Here is a 15,611-nt window from a genome sequence, read left to right as displayed (position 1 = left end):
CCAACAAACTGAGTCAATACAAGGCAGTTTTCTACCACTGTGCTCTTGGGGTGGGAAGCAGCATTGGCCCATGTGTGTGGTGCGCTTACTTCTGCTCCTGGCACGTTTATCACATGAGTTTATGATGTCCTGATGCTCCAGTGGGAGGACTGGACATCTTGCTGCTCTGCCATGGTCTTGCATATGGTTGTGTACTCAGCATGGTAGGACCTTCCATATCCTTGCCCTCCACACATGGAGAGCAAGATTATGCCCAAAGTCATTTTATTGTCCACCAAACTAACATTAAAACCCCCAGGGTTTGTTCTAATATGCCTTCTAAGTTGCTGCCGAGAAATGAGTGTAGGACTCATTTGTTGCCACAAGGATAGATTCTCTGATGTGCTTCCCTAGAGTTGGAGATGTAATTGTGATGTAAAATATATTCCAATAAATACAATCTCTCATGTTTTCAAATTTCAGGCCAAATAAGCAATTTTTAGCTGTCTTGGTTTTGGGCATTAAAGATTAATACATCTAATATAATTTGCATATAAGCAAGCCATTTTTCAACATGCACACCAAATTGGATCATCTGATTTATTCTGGATATAGCAAGGTTATTGCAGTCATGCTAAACCCCATTGCCTTGGAATGGAATTGAGTGGGTGGGACAGGCATGCACAGTTTAACAGAATAGAAATACCTTCTGCCAGTCTATCTGGTGGTTGCAAGTTACAATTTTACCATATCAAAACAGTCCTCCAAAGGCAAAACTATTAATCTTTACTGGATTATGAAGGGAGCATGTATTTGATTCTGAGACAGAAAAGTGACAGCTGAGAAAAGAAGAGCAATTTTTTGCTTTAATATTACCGTTTCTGTTTCTCTGCAGGTGGCCCTACCTCACATTTGTTCTCATCTACACAGCATTGCATAATAAGGCTTAGCATTTATTCCTTGTTTATACGTATGCTATGTTATGACTGTTAGTAACAACTTTAAAACTTTTGAATAAAAGTTCTGATTTAAAAAAAATACATCCAGTACTATTTTTCTAGAAAAAGAGGTGCTGGAACTCACCATGAATTCCTCCTTTGTTCTCTTAAAATGGCAATGGTGCCTACCAGAGAGGGGCTGGAATTGAGTTCCAATAAGTTTGGCCTTAACAAACCCAGCCCTGATTACACCAATATTTTTCAGTATTCAAATCACTTCATATACAATATTTTTTAGAAAAACAATCCTGTAAGGTAAGCTGCTGTCATTATCTCAACATTATAGATATGAATCTGAGGTTGGGCAAATGATGACTTGCCTTAGGCTTATGAACAAGTTTGAGGAGTATCACAAGATATTTATCAGAGATTATTATATTATATTATATTATATTATATTATATTATATTATATTATATTATATTATATTATATTATATTATATTATATTATATTATATTATATTATATTATTATATTATATTATATTATTACACCTTTAGGCGCCAGGCAAAAACATTCCTTTTTAACCAGGCCTTTGGTTGACCTGATCAACATCCCATACCCTTTTAAAATGTGGCTCTTTTTTGCGGGGCGGTGTATTATTGGGTTATTGCTTTTATTTTTATTTTATATATTATGATATTTTTATGGGAACCGCCCTGAGACCTCCGGGTATAGGGCGGTACATAAATTAAATAAATAATAATAATTATATTATATTATATTATATTATATTATATTATATTACCCACTCTTCAGCCTAAGGTCACAGGGTGGGTTACTGCATGAAAACACACTATGCACAGTGTGCAGCATTATGGGGAATATTTGGGTGTTTTTCAGAACCAGAGCCCCATTTGCTTACTCATGTTCTGGGTCAATAAATCATTTTAGTAGCTCCACTCCCACTCTGTGGCTTCCACATTTCTAATTATTATAGTGCTTGTCAGTCCCACTTGCTGCCAGACTCTGTTGGCTCCTTCTGCCTATGGATAGAAAATGCCAGAAGGAACCTTGTAGACAGCATGTCACATTGGTTGGCACATACCTTTCTGGTTCTCAAGCCCTTGTTTCTTCTGCAAGCTTGTGAGGCATGCCCCTGCCCTGTGTGTGTGTGTGTGTGTGTGTGTGTGTGTGTGTGTGTGTGTTTGTGTTTGTGTGTTCTGGAGGGTCTGGACCCTCTTCAGATACATCTTAAGTCCGACTATGGCAAATCTGTCATCTACAATTTTCTCCTTCTGGTAGTAGGCTTGCAGCAACCCAGGCCAGACTGTCCTGGACCCTTCCTCATATCAGTGCTTGGAACCTGACTCTCACAGGTAGGTAGGAATGCCAGCTATAAATCTGGAAATCATCCCTACTCTTTTAAAAGCATGGACGCAATTGGGCAAGGTGGGTGGAGGGTGAAACCACTGTGCTATTCCTATTCCTATTCTTCCCTGGCTCCTTTGGCCAGCTTCCAGTTGTGGGTCAAAATGAAGTTCCACTTCATAGCCTAGACGGAAGAAGAGGGAGTAAAGGAACGGTGGTCCATCCATTAGGGTCACAAGCTGCACATGTTCTCACTACTTCAAACAGTTTGATCCTCCTGCACCCAACAAGCCCTATGTTGCAGGGTGGAGGAAATAAATGTTTACCACATGTTGGAATCAAGTAGACATAATTTTTTCAAAAATTCTGATTTGACAGCTTTCAATTGCAGATCCTGTAAACAAACTTTCTTCTCACTAGTTTCTTGCCATCATATTGCACCTCCTTAACTCCAGGTGACCTTCATGCTGTCTCATCTACTCTGCCCTTGCTGTTTATTTGCCTTCATGCCTTGCCAGATTTAAAGATTTTCTGTTCTTCTCTTCTCTCTCAGCTCATGATCCCAATGTTAAAAAAAGAAATCCTAATGTGAGGATAGTTTCACCGCTTTGTTCTTAGATGCTTCCTCGACCCCCAATTTTTATCTGTGCAATTTGATACAATGCCTCCTTTTCTGCTGCCAAAAAATCATATTGCTTTGTCTTTATGGTTTTTACACTCTGGAGTTACAACTTTCATTAGTGCATGATCGGGGCTTATGGAAGATGAATTGACAAGCCAGTTCCCTTGTGTTTTCAACTGTCCCATTATCTCTTATTAATTCTTCTGTAAGGTCTCATACATGCAACGTTCAGCAAGACTGTTATAAAATGTTCAGCTGCTTCCCCTCATTACCAGCTCACCCTATTAAAGGTTGCCCTTAAATGTGACCTGTATAATATTATGTCTCCCTATAAAGTTGCCATCAAAAGCATTTTTTTCTCCAATTGGGGCATAATCTCACTGTTTCATTTTAGTGAGAAGTGACGTGTCAGGTATGATCAGCATTATCACTGGAGGCTGACGTTAGCACGTTTATGTAATGTTCCTGTGATTTATTGCATGGGGTGGGGAAATCTTTCAAGTCTTTGTATAGTTTTAGTTCTATTGTGTGCTTAAAAATACCCCGTGTTAGCATTGAGTTGCAAATCCACATATCCAGGGACAATTCTATTGATTGCTATAGAACTAATCTGAAATAAGTGGTGGTTGCCTCTGGTGGTGAAGCAGAACCATTTCTGCACTTTGTTCTCGGACCTGTTGGTGGACCTCATTGTAGCCCCCATGACAGTCACTCCCCATGGACTATGATCTCACATGCCTAAAAACCACCTGCCGCAGCTGCATTTTGCACAGAGAATATCAGTAGTGATTGGGTTTGCTGTCTTTCTGGGTAACTTGTCCACCATATTGATCTGCTCATTGACGAATTCCTGGCAAGCTTCTGAGGAATCCTAGGGCTCACCAGGATACAGTTTGAAAACCATTGACTTACTATACCATTCATCTCCCATAAGGAACCAAATATGTTTTCATTGATGCATTTATTATTATATTGCTTTTTAATTATTTATAATGTGTATAGGCTGACTTTTAGGGTCAAACCCAAGGCAGCTTTCAACACATAAATTCACAATTTGAAATCAATACAAGTTTGAAAACATAAAACATAAAAAACCTATTAAAAATACAACCAAAATACAAGGATTCAGTCTAGTAAGTCAATCAGATATTAGCACTGTCCATATACACAACAGACTAAGAAGATCTGCATTCAAGAAAAGGCTGTTTACAAGTTGGTCTTTAGAACCTACTAGAATGCCTGCAATGATGGGATGCATTTCAACTAGAACAGAGTTCCAAAGGTCTGAGGTCATAGTTTAAAAGGGCTATGTCCTGCGGGCACACAAGCTGTGGCGCATCTCAAAGTACAGGCAAACTGGTATAGATGAAGGTGGAAAGTAGTTTTGCTTGATGCTTTTTAAACATGATGTTCAGCTGCCAAGTCTCACCAAGCCCACTGACCATTACCCCTACTTTCTGATCTGTGTGGGTACAAGTGCTACTGCCAGAACAGCCTCCAATATATTGCAAGGGACTCTGAGACTCTGGGTAGAAAGCTAAAGGACCTTGGTTATTGCCCAGGAAGAGAAAGGAAAACACTGGAAGTAAACAGATTGTATCATCAGGAAAGATTTGGCTTCCTGGACCACTGTCTCCACTTCCACAAAGAAAGACTTCTGGCAAGAGATGGGTTGGCAAGAATGTGTTTGCTAAGAAGAGAAGACTGAGGGGTGATATGATAGCCACTTTCAAATAGTTGAAGGACTGTCACACAGGACATGGAGCAAAATACTCCAAAGGTTGAAATAAATTTCACTTAAAAAATGCACAAGAACATCCCTTCAGCATATTTTCTTTTCTCCTTAAGTTGCAAAGTAAAGTCTTCAAAATAAAAAAAATATATAAGACAGGTTAATGAGGTGGAACTGGAGAGAGGAAGGGGGGGAAAACTACTGGAGAAAGAAATATATGTTATCTGGGGAAATGCCAGAGAGCAGAGTGCCAGATTCAATTAAAGTATTCTAATTTTCCTCATTTCTAAAATACAGTCCATACTCTGGTTGCCAATAAAGACAAATGTGAGGATGTGTAATAATTTGCAATGCAGGGAAGATGCAAAAGGATTAATCTGTTTCTGTTCTCCCAATCCCAGTGGGTAGCTGGTGCCATTGGGTTTTGTAGGGCAGAAGGCAGAGTAACCAACAATAGGTGGAGCCAGAGCCACAAACAGGCAAGCCAGCCAATTCTAGTTTTGTCCCCATCCTCCTCCTTGCTGATCTCTACAAGGGCAACACAGGCAGTGCCTGTTAGAATTCTAGCCCGTCTCAGAGGTATGTGCCTATCTTTTCAGGCACCGGCTGAATTCCTTAGACCTCCCTCCGGCGACTCCCGGCAGGATAAAAACATACGAGGTCCGTTCCGGCGATTTTCCTCAGGCTGTGAGGAAAACACACCAACTGCTTCTCCTCCTCCCTGCTCCCTGCATATCCCCAGGGAGGGGAATCAGACACAGACAGAAACGTATCTACATGTCTTTATTTGTGTCTTTTAGCAGTCTTACAGTAAACATGTCTGCTCTCTTCAACAGACAGAGAGAAACTCCACTCCACCCATGTACATCCTGTACAGGTCATATGACAAACCCACTGAGCTAACATCCGGTGCTCAGTACAGAATGGACTGCCCCTTTGTTCCCATGGCAACAGTCACACAGTTCCTGTTTGGCTTTCCAGCCACAAGCAGCAGTCTGGGCTGCTATAGCCTTTGCTTGCTGCAGCATTGGTGCTTTAGAATAACATACTCCCCCTAAAGTATCAATGCGTGCTGCGAGCAAAGCGTCATCCAGAGAAGAAAACAAACAGTTGTTATACTTATAACATTCCCCTGTTGTTTCAGTTCCACCCTTGGAACTACCCGCCACTGGTTTTACCAATGTACCTCTCTGGTTGTGTGACTTCCAAGGAATGAGTGCATCTGCATTACCTTGGTTAACAACTCTCTGTTGTGCCTTTGTCTCTGACTCAGACACAGCTTCAATCTGATCTTGGTCGTTTACAACAGCAACAGATGCAATAGCCAGGTTTGCAAACTCTTTTGAATACCTCTTGGGTGGTACACCCTTCGTTGCTCTCTCAGACCTACGTAAGAGGTGCTGCTCTCCTCTACTTTCTGGTTCAGCCTTTGGACTCTCTGGAGAACCAGTACTAAGCTTAATCAGTGGTTTGTCCTCCTCTTCTGAGGGTCTAATCATTTTGTGAGATTTCCTCTCAATGACTGTGACAACTGAGCTGTCTGAGCTATCGCTGTCATCATCAGTACTACTGAACTCAATAAGATCAAACTCATCATCATCATCATCAGAATCATCATCACCTGTGGGAAATGTGTGAACAATCACTCTCTCCTGTTTAGGAGCACTCTCTAGAAATTTTGTGAGAATCACCTGACCAGATTCAGACAAAATTACTCTGTAGAGACCCTTTTCATAACCCACAAAAATGCCTCTGGCATTCTTTACTCCACCTGGAGCTTCTGTTCTCACATGAGACCCAAAAACCTTGAAATGGGCAACAGAAGGTTTTCTGTGGAACAGTTTCTCAAAAGGAGAACTTCCCAACTCTTTTGAAAACTTTCTCAACCACGTGTAACAAAATGACATTAGCGACTCAGCCCAGTACTCATGTGGCAGATGTGAACTAAGCAATTGCGCTTCCATTCCCTTTTGCAATTCTTTGTTCACCCTTACACAAACACATTTGTTCCAAGCTTCTTCGGAACTAGCAATTTTGTGTCTTATCCCTTTCTTCTTCAGGAACCTCTGGAACTCCTGTAAAAGAAAAATTGGCTTCTCATCTGTGCAAAGACAATCTATGTCAGCATCATGCATATTTTTAACCTTGTCACAAAACTCTTTAAACCTTTCTAAGGCTTCTTTCGGTCTCTCCAAAAGATAAATCCAGACAAAACCTGTAAAAGAATCAACACATATTAGGTAATACTTTGCATTGCCTCTAGAAGGTGCTAGAGGACCAATCACATCAGCATACACCCGCTGAAATGCCTTGTCGACCCTCGAGGTGACCTGCTTGGTGTTCTTCTTGGCTACACCTGTAAAAGAGATCATGTTAGAATCACAAGAATTACATTCCATGTAATCACTTTGATCAAAAGTCAACAAATACAGCCCATCTTTCTCTTTGGCAGAAAGATACAGCTTTCCATCTTTGTAGATCTCGCAGTTCTCATCATCATAGGACAGTTTTAGTCCCTTCTTGGCAATCTGCGAAACGCTGAGCAGATTAAACTTCAACTCTGGAACCAAGTAAACATTGCTTATAGTCAAGTTCAGCCCCACTCACCTCACAGAGTGTTTGTTGTGGGGGAGGAAGGGAAAGGAGAATGTTAGCCGCTTTGAGACTCCTGAAAGGGAGTGAAAGGCGGGGTATCAAATCCATATATATATATATATATATATGGATTTGATACAGTATTTATAGGAACTCAAACACTGAGATCCTGCTCTGTTCCAGTAACAAGAAGCCGAAAGCACCAGCCTGAAGATGACGAGTGAGACCTCGTCGAAACGTCGCCTAGACACCCCAACTTTTACACGGGAAGACACCCGAGGACACCAAAACCTGCATATATATATATATATATATATATATTTGCTTTCGTAGATTTTCACGGGTACAGGAATGCAGGTTTTGGTGTCCTCGGGTGTCTTCCCGTGTAAAAGTTGGGGTGTCTAGGCGACGTTTCGACGAGGTCTCACTCGTCATCTTCAGGCTGGTGCTTTCGGCTTCTTGTTACTGGAACAGAGCAGGATCTCAGTGTTTGAGTTCCTATAAATACTGTTGAGGGGGTGTGGTGTATAGCCTCCAATGTTCTGGGCAGAGAGTCCTCTCTGCCCAGTGTCCTCTCTGCCCAGAACATTGGAGGCTATACACCACACCCCCTCAACAGTATTTATAGGAACTCAAACACTGAGATCCTGCTCTGTTCCAGTAACAAGAAGCCGAAAGCACCAGCCTGAAGATGACGAGTGAGACCTCGTCGAAACGTCGCCTAGACACCCCAACTTTTACACGGGAAGACACCTGAGGACACCAAAACCTGCATATATATATATATATATATATATATATATACATGGGTGAGAATAGTAGGGCAGGGCAGGGAAACCTTTTGCACTAGCACTAATCCAGCGCAACTGTTTAGCTGAAAACTGTCCCAGGAAACTGTGATTGGTGGAAGGGATGAGTATTTTCCTGTCTCCCTATCCTATCTATAGATGTGCACACGCACAAAAAGAAAGAAAGAAAAGAAACATGTAATATCTGCCTATTTTCAAGAATGTTTTTCTGACTATATGTATTTCAGGATTACACACATGGGGAAAAACAAGTCAGAAGATTGTTGTAGAAACAAATTCCTAGCAGTCGTCAGCTATGCAGCATCAGTGTGTGGGGGTTGGGGTGGTCTTAAGGAGGATTGATAGAAAAAGAAGCAGGTGGAGAAGAGACCTTCTAATGGTTTAATAAAAGCTAAGTCTACCTGAACTTAGCTGGTCATCAATACTTTTTAATAGTCTGTCCCATTCCATGTGATGAAATGAATGTCACATGACATAAATTCATTTTCAGAAAACTATAGCCTCCTTTCTGGGCTCGTAGCTTGTAATTTTAAGTAAGCCCACCATGGCCTATCCTGTGGACCCATAAAAAGTTCCTAAGTATCTGATCAATCCTAATGAAGTATTTATGTGGAATTATCACTAGCAAGCTCAAATACCATAGATTATATATGGAAGAATGGCCACTTTAATAATGTTTATCCATCCCCAGAGTGAAATTTGCAAGGCCTGCAACTTCTGTTCATGTCAGACTGACTCTTAATTTCATTTGTCCCCTCTGGTTCTCATCTGAAGCAAATCAATAACAAACACACCATATTCTCTTTTTTACAAGCTAGTAATAGGTTTATCTGCTCCTGTTTACTCCCCATCAGTGTGGATTCTCTCTCTCTCTCTCTCTCTCTCTCTCTCTCTCTCTCTCTCTCTCTCTCTCTCTGTGTGTGTGTGTGTGTGTGTGTAATCCTGATCCTTTTAGATTTGTGCAGATGGAATTCCATATTAATGAATGTTTGCTATTTACTGAGGGCTGATTCATGTCTGTCTCTTGAAAACATTCAGATAACATTGCTGATCCCAGTAGCACACACACTCGATTTGTGTGACTTGGTACCTCCACGTGAAGGTTGCATGTGGAACTACAATGATTTGGACAACTGAGATAACTCAGAAGAATTGAAGAGTCTGAAACCCAATTGGATCACAGTGCAGAGATAGCTAACAACCCTGGCTACGGCTTTAGAGTCACACAAATTCTGGAGGACACCACATTGTCTGTTCTTGCTACAGTGGAACAGAAGACATTAATCCTCTTTCTTCTTCTTTGTTCCACAGTTCTTTCTAGAACTTGGTGTAAATGGCTTTTAGAAATTCTTCACCCTATTTGTGGACAGGGAAAAGGTTGGGAGAGTAGACCAATTCATCTATATTTTTCTATGGGGAGGATAAATTCTTCAAGAATTTGCTGGTGACTGAGCTCACCATTAGCAGAGGCACAACTCTTTGTTTTCTTTTTGCTTAGGAAAAGAAAATTGTTGACACCATCACCCAGCATTTTGCACCTTTCACAATGTTCCAAACCTAGCATTGATCCAGGGAATTGTGGGTGTAGAATGGCAGCTGTCACAAACAAACAAATTACACAGAGAATATTTGAAGAAAATTCTGCAAAATTCTGTATTTTTCCAAGTTTCTATTTTTTAAAATATCAAAAATTGTCACTGAAAACTCTTTTCAGAAATGGTGGCTCAGATCTAGCCAATACTTGTTACTGCATTCAGTTAGCCTTTGAAATAAGACATACTAACAAATGTATAGGACTTTCTTGATGACCAAACACTGCCAGAAACAGACACATATTTCTGGTGTACCTTTCCTTGTGCAGCTGAACTAAGGATCAGATATTGTCAGTTGGGTGTGATTTTTCTGCAGCCTGTAGAAATACAAAATTTCATGGATTGTCTCTCATTCTGTCCTTTACCAGTAATGATGGAAATGAGGTCATTGTCAGTCATTCACTGCAGACTGAGAACTAAAGGAAATCTTATATGCCCTATGGTTTTTTAACTCATTAGGAAAGAGTACCGTTGGGGGAAGCTTTGAAGTTTCACTATATCCCTCCGTTTCCTTCATATGCAGGTCCACTCGGTCAAAAAAAGCAATAAAAAGAATGAAGCGTTTTTTTCTTTAATCCATCACATAGCCTATAACATTTTCTTTCATTTAGTGATTGCTGTAACCTCTGAAAACCACACTTCTGAAAACTGCTTAGTCACACCGTTGGCCTACTGCTCTCTTCATTGGATAACAGGATTTTTCTTGTATATACTAGATATTACTGACACTATAGTTAATGAACGTAAGGTTCTTTGACAGCTATGTGCAGCTGCACTGTAATAATAAAGCTACCTGCTCATTTGAAAGAACGATAAATTGGGTGCTTGGCAGAGGGGCCCTGAACTTAAAAAAAAAAGAACATTATACATTTGTTACTGAACTTCTCATAGCTATAATTGTAAGACTGTGGGGTCGATCTCCAACTGTGGCATAAGCTTTTGTGGACCAAAGCTATTAACACAGTAGTCCAAGTCCAAGGTAGTCCAAGTATGGACAAGTTGCCATTCTGCGCTTCTTTGGAGAAAGGTACAAGGTTTAAGTCTGATATGAATAATAACCTGTAGCCCTCCAGATGTTGTTGGCCTATAACTGCCATCATCTTTGACTATTGGTCATGCTGGCTAGGGCGGAGGGAGTTAGAACCCAGAAAAACCTGGAGGACTACAGGTTGCCTATCTGTGTAGAGCCTAAGGTAAAACTTTTGCATTGATACCAAGAGCCTGGTAGTGTCATCTTGCACACAGGCCATAGTCCAGCGATTACTCCTATTGGATCAAACATAGAATCACAGAATTGTAGAGTTGGAAGAGATACCAAGGGTAATGCAACCCCCTGCAATGCAGGGATCACAGCTAAAGGATCTCTGACAGATGGCCATTCAACCTCTGCTTAAAAAATTCTAGTGAAGGAGAGTCTACCACCATTGAGAAGCGGTGGAGTGCAGTGCACTCAGAAGAATTGTTACGTACTACCTCCCCTGTGAACATTGGATGGGGAAAGACTATGTGTGGAAGTGTATCTTTTATCATTTCCTTTATACAAGAAGAGACTGGAATACGAGGGCAGAACCATGGAATGAGTCTGGGGATGCAGGAATGTGGCTGCAGGTCTTGGGTTTTTATTTTTGTCTTGTAAAACCACTCCTTCCAGTAATGACATTTTAACAAAGTGCTGATTTTGTACTTCAAGTGGCATTGATTGGAGCCACCATCCAACTAGAAGGATTAGGAGGCACTATCTTTATGGGCCTAAAAGGAACTTCAAGTAAGCTGGTTGCTTTTCAGAGACTGTGTCATCTGTAGCAATTGGCACAACAAATGAATTCAAGGTCCCATAAACAAGCAAAAAATTGAAAATAATAAAACAGCAGCAACAACATCAATTCCATCAGTAACAAATAGATTCCTGTTCTAGCTTGCTTCCAGGCACGCGTGAAGTCTCAAACTATGAGTGAAGAAACACACTCTGCCAGCCATACAAACAGAAACAATTTCAGGAAAAGATTCCAAGATTCAATGTGAACAGAATTCTAACAGGCAACAAAGAGCAAAATTAAGCCAGTTCCTCAAGTGCATTGGCTTGGAGGGTTCGTGGTGACTCACTTGGCTGCACGGGGTAATATAATGTCAGTAGATAATAAAGAGTCCTCATAATCACAAGCTCCTTCTCTTTGCTGCAGGATAAATGCATCCGCATCATCTCTGTTTCTCAGATAACCGTCATTTTCACAATGTGTAGCATCTTAATCAACTGCTGCCTTCCACTGCGCTGTGCATTATACACTTGTCTTGTTTTGGCAGGGGCAAGATAAAAACACTTCTAGTTTAGGATCGATCCAGAGCAGCATCCGCCTATGTCCCCACTGGTCTATAATGCTGGCTGAGGATTGCCAATATCAGGCAGCAGCTATGCAGATCAGGAAAGGTTAAAGCTAAATTCACAGCAACAAGGAATTAACTGGACAAAGGAATTAACTGGACCAGTTTTCAGCTGCAGGCTAGGATGTTGCTTCATTTGCACTGGTTTCTCCTCTGAAGGATGATCTCCTAGCCTGTGGGAACATCTCCTTCAGGAAATACAACTCCTGTTCTATATGGCTATTTGCAAAAAACACAGAATGGAATTTTCAGAGGGGAAAATGATGGAGAAGTGCAATCTTTACTAACACTGGGGACGTTTGGAGAAGAGGAGCTAGTGCTGCATCCAAAGCCCAACCAGCTCCTGTTGGCCAGAGCTGAAGGGGGGCAGATTTTTGCTGTGCTAGCTGTGGACCTTAAAGCTTCTAGCACTCTATCCTCTATCAGGACTTTGTACTGGCTACCACAAGTGGGAGACCTGTCACTGGTAGCTTTCTGCCTACTCAGGGGGAGCACAGGCCTCCACCATAGTGAACCCCACCTCTGGTGGTCCTCTCCACCACCAGCAGAAGTCACTGTGCAGAATCCTGTCCCCCAACCCGCACCATGCCGTCCATTGGCATTGGGAGTTGGGGTTGCAGCCTGGAAATTTTATTTTCTCTTATGCTACCTCAGTTGTTAAAGGGATGCACAGATGAGATTGGGCCCATATTATTATCTACTCAACTAAGAAAGGTTTATTGCTACTGCTATTAGCTATTACCCTTTCCAGAATAACCAGGGGAAGCATTAAACCTTTACTGTGGACATCTGTGTAGCCTGGGATTATTGTTTATATTATAGCTGGGCCCAATAATATTTTTTATCATTTTATAATTCCTTCCTCATTTTCTAATTATATTTTCATGTTGTAATTAATAATTATCATCAGGTAGAATGAATGCTGAGATTAGCCCAGCAGTCTGGTAGGCTTATGGATCAATGTCTTGTAACATACTAATTGAAATTTTACCAGACAGTAAATAAACCAATGCCCTTATTTTCTTTCTTTCAACCTTCAGTTTTTAAGAAACATTTTTTAATACCAGCACAGGGTAATTCCTGAGTATAAATGGATGTTTTACCCCAAGACATTTCTAAAGTATTAGAAGACTAGAAGTCTAAACCAGATTTTAAATCCAGTGCATGATCCTCAAGCCCAATGGTTCAGAGTATTCAGAAACTGGTGGATTTGTCTTGGACCAAGGTGGCCTGTATTGAGAAACAATGTGGTTAAGTGTTTTCAATGTAGAGATGAGCAGATCTTTTATTTTCCATTGCATTAGTTTTCTGTAGGTTAACACCGATTCAAGTTCAACTTGCAGAACAGACAACACCATTTTTGAAGTGGTGCACACACAATTTGACAGAAACTCTTAATCATGTATCCGCGGCCCATTTACAGAAAACCAGCAGGCAAAGGAATGCAGAAGAAGAAGAAAATGAATATTTATACAATTGCAATTGCATGATTCAGATAACTTTTACTAGAATATTCATGAACTGGAACATATATGCATTCAAAATGTATTTTTTAAAAAGAGAGAGAAACAGGTGGGGACAAAGTCAACTTTAAAGGTGGCTAACATGAAAACTTCTGGAGCTACCCATCTCAAATTTGGCAGGGTTGATCCCCTCTGCCGGGGCTACTATGAACCTAAATTTCATTTACCTACTTGAATATTGTTTGTGAGTCATTAAAGTGCCAGAGGACCTTTGTCTGCTTTGGGTGCCACATAACATTTGCTACCTTCGTTGGAATTTACTTCACAGAACAGTTGTGGTGATAAAATAAAAAGACTCTACATACACTCGCATGAACTCACCAGGGAAAGGGAAAAACACAGGTGTAAGGAATACAATTTCTTCTGCACACTTTAGGAATGCGTGACAGTGCTTCATTGATGTGTCCCAAGGTAGTGGTGATGATCCTGTTGTCCTGGCCTTGAATAATCCAGGTCTGCCTGAATATATGGTACATGTCTAGGCAATGTGGTGCAGAATACATTCTCGTGATATATTACCACGGTGAAGAAAATACATTACCATGGTGAAGAAAACAGCTACAGCATGTTTGTGCCTTAGAATGAATTAGTTGCATACTTCATTGCAAACCCTGACCCAGAAACATAATTTCGTGTCTCTTCTTTAGTTCTTCTGGAAAATAATTACATTTGAATCAAGACTAACAGCTGGAAACTGTTGGCTTCAAAGGCATTCCTTTGCCTCTTGTTTTCTTTGCTATTCTTTATGTTTGCTCTCCTCCCCCCTGCCCAAAAGGATTCATTATTGACCTAGAAATAATGGTTCGTCTGAACTGAAGCAGATTGTGACAAGCCTTTAAAATAAAATAAAAAGAAGAAACCACACAGCATTGATCAAGTATGTTTGGGGAAGATTCTTTCACCTAACACTAAATACAGAGTTTATGACAAGCCAAGCCTGAGCAGTTTGATTAGCAGACATTTCTTCTTTGCATGTGATCTGGGGTGTTGTGAAGGTCAAATCACACATTTAAAAGATGAGTTAGAATCCCTTATAAAAGACTGCCTGGGCCATACATTCAAAGGAAGCAACCGTTTGCACAGTGAAGTGTTTATTGCTTACATGACATGAAACCTAGCATGCCTCTCAGCCAAGTTGGAATCACTCCCAAACAAGCACTGCAGATTTAATCGTACTCCTGAAAGTGTTTGGTTTTGGGTTTTGTCTGAACAAATTGCTAGAGAAATGAATGCAGCCAAATTAAAAAGAGAAGTGGGTGGGGGGAAAGAACAAGTGTGGGGGTGAACTGGAAAATGGATTGATTTCAAAACTGTGAAAATTGATTTAAGTCTACTAGGGATTCAGAGGCCTCTGGGGCATATTAAAAAAAAGAAGGAGGAATGATGAAAAGGCACGACAAGCATAGCAAATGAGGATAGATTGATGGTGTCTAGAGTACAATGTATGTGGAACGAAGCTGTCTGGACTCTAGTGTGGAATAAGCAACTTTCAAAAAAAAAAATCTAGAGTGAATGAAATTGCCTGTGGTGGAATGATTCTCTTTAGATTTTGAAAAGGAATGGCAATACCCACAAGAGAATGACAAGTACAAGTGGGACCTGCAAAAAAAAGTTGCAGTGCAGAGTGCTCCTGTTTACTGTCCCAGTTAGTCATTCACAGACAAACCTCAGTTCCCTGTTCCCTTGCCAATTAGTCAGTCAGTATTCCACAACCACTGAACATGCTCATGGGGCTCCCACCCCACTAAACATGTTTTGTACTTCTGCAAACCTTGGCCTTCCGCAAGATGATGATGCTTCCCATATCAGTTACCTATGGCTAAACAGGCAACATCACTCAGGCCTAAACATTAGAAACAGGGGAAAGGAGCGGTACCAAGAACAAAACATTGCAGTGTGGAATGCTCCTGTTCATTGTTGCAATGTATCAGCCATGCACTCTGCTCTCCCAAGATATTCCAGCCTATTCCATTCCATTTCTTCCCTCCAAGTCCAGTCAGCATTCCAAGGTGGCTGAGCATGCTCAGTGCTCATCGGGGTGCCTTTGGGGTTTCCTCTCCTTATGTCCCC

Source organism: Podarcis melisellensis (assembly GCF_964234715.1).
Source record: "Podarcis melisellensis genome assembly, chromosome: 4".
Lineage (NCBI taxonomy): Eukaryota > Metazoa > Chordata > Lepidosauria > Squamata > Lacertidae > Podarcis > Podarcis melisellensis.
The sequence above is the reverse complement of the archived record's forward strand: the minus strand, read 5'-3'. Positions refer to the sequence as shown.